A 2,476-nucleotide genomic window follows, 5' to 3' on the forward strand; every position below is an offset into this window, starting at 1 on the left:
TATTCTAAGGGATTCCTGCCCAAAGTAGTAGATATAATGGTCATCTGAGTTAAATTCACCCATTCCAGTCCATTTTACTTCACTGATTCCTAGAATGTTGACGTTCACTCTTGCCATCTCCTGTTTGACTACTTCCAATTTGCCTTGATTCATGGACCTAACATTCCTGGTTCCTATGCAATATTGCTCTTTACAGCATCAGACCTTGCTTCTATCACCAGTCACATCCACAACTGGGTATTGCTTTTGTTTGTCTCCATCCCTTCATTCTTTCTGGAGTTATTTCCCCACTGATCTCCAGTAGCATATTGGGCACCTACTGACTTGGGAAGTTCATCTTTCAGTGTCATATCTTTTTGCCTTTTCATACTGTTCATAGGGTTCTCAAGGCAAGAATACTGAAGTGGTTTGCCATTCCCTTCTCCAGTGGACCACATTCTGTCAGACCTCTCCACCATGACCCATCCGTCACAGCATGGCTTAGTTTCATTGAGTTAGACAAGGTTGTGGTCCATGTGATCAGATTGGCTAGATGTCTGTGATTGTGGTTTCAGTCTGTCTGCCCTCTGATGCTCTCTCTCAGCTCCTACCATCTTGGATTTCTCTTACCTTGGTCATGGGGTATCACTTCACAGCTGCTCCAGTAAAGTGCAGCCACTGCTCCTTACCTTGGACATCTCTAAATAGGGCTTGGCAAAGACACCCCTGAGTGGGTCAAGACAGTGAACCAAAGAAGCGGTGCCCAGGATTTAAGGCCTTCAGAGGTTCCTGTAGTACTCGCCTAGCCAAGCGCTTAACCCCACACATCACTCAAGTAAGATCCATGGCCATTCTCAGTGAAAGTGGTACTTGCCAGTGGGGTGAAAACCCTGGAGGGAGCTAATGCTAGAACTCTCGTTGTGAACTTTCTAAAATGAGTTATTCCAAGTAAAATGCACACAAGTTCTAAGAGCAGCAAGTTCTAAGAGCAGCAGCCTCCCCAGGAGGGAAGGCTCAGTGCCAGGCAGTCTGCACTGGGCCCTGCATCCCCCTAGACCCCGGGGAGCCTGCTGAACATCACTGTGCCTCCCACAATGAGCTCCCCAGCAGTTGAAGCTCAGAGCTCCAGGCTCAAACTCTGCCACTGCAAGTGGTCATGGGGAAGCTCTGTTTGGCCAAATTGTTCAATACCAGATTCCTCTTCACAAGTCGCTGTGGATGCCCATCCTGCCTGTCTCAAGCCTCTCTTCCACCTGCCCTGCCCTGTTCCCACCTGAAGTGCCATGTGGCTGTGCCCATTGTCATGGGTGGCTGTTGGACAGTGGGTGGATCTTAGGTCAGAGGGTGAAGCTGGTGGCCAGACAGGGACAGCACGACAGTTATATACCAGTGGAAATAAACACAAATAAAAGGAAATTTCCCAATCTCACCATAATATTCTACAAACTGAACACTTAAAGGCAATCATCTTAAAGTACTATGTTTAGGGCTAAGTTATTAATAAAATATACATGTATTTGTCTCCCCCTTGACCTAAGATTGTTACTATTGCTTCTTCAGAGGACCATCAAAAGAATATCTATCCTAAAATAAGCCCTCAATTTGTTTAAAAAAGAGCCACAATGGGGAAAAAAGCTTTTCCTTTCTCCCCTACTTCCCCTCCCCTGGTCCTTTTGACTCATAAGCTTTATACCATCATTCCAGCTTTCACAGCAACTCAGCTTCAGGAAGTACCCCTGGATATCCACCCCACTCTCCCTGAGTGAGGAAGTTTAAAATCCTTAAGAACGTTGTCCAGGTAGCTGGGAAGGTGGCTCTTGGAGGGGATGCTCTGCCTTTCCTGGAGGTGGCCTTGATGATGATGGCCTTCGCAGTCACATAGCATGTGGGGCTGAGGTTCAGCGAGCTGCAGAGCACCTTATCGCAGTCTGACAAGAGTTCGAAGATAGGCAGGTTCTTAATGGTGGCAAGCTTGCCGTCCTTACAATTCTCCTTGCTGCGCTTGGAGCTGCCTAGGTTCTTGTTCTCCTTCCTCCTCTCACTCTTGTGCCAGGTTACCTCTTACTTGGCTGCCTCCTCCATCTTTGTGATGCAGTTGCCTTGGTACCACTGCAGCTCCCGGATCTTGGTGCACAGACTCTTCTCCTTCTGCATGTTCTCGAACAGATAGTGGAATTACTTGCAGGACATGAACTGGGAGAGTAACCACAGCTTCAGTTGCAGCTCCTTCTACTCCTCCGTGACTTCGTGCTTGGCCACCTCTTCCTTCTCGTCCTTGCCCAGGAAGGCGGGCCCTAGGTTGTAGTCACGGGTGATGGTCTTGCGCTGCTGCAGCTCCTTGAGCTTTTGCATGTGCATGTCCGCGTGCATGTGCTTCAGCTTGATTGTTGTGGTAGTTGATGGAAAGCCAGCTAATGAGCGCCTCCGCATCCTGGTCACACTCAATTTAGTAGTCATCCCTCAGCAGCATGTAGCCGAGCTGCTGCTGCTCCGCCAT

The 2,476-nt window shown here is 48.5% G+C and overlaps 1 pseudogene; it reads right to left on the reverse strand.

Moving 5' to 3' along the window:
• Positions 1–1,702: 1,702 nt before the first annotated feature.
• LOC104994478 lies at positions 1,703–2,476 on the reverse strand (annotated as a pseudogene).

This window comes from Bison bison, unplaced genomic scaffold (assembly GCF_000754665.1).
Source record: "Bison bison bison isolate TAMUID 2011002044 unplaced genomic scaffold, Bison_UMD1.0 scf7180017864259, whole genome shotgun sequence".
Lineage (NCBI taxonomy): Eukaryota > Metazoa > Chordata > Mammalia > Artiodactyla > Bovidae > Bison > Bison bison.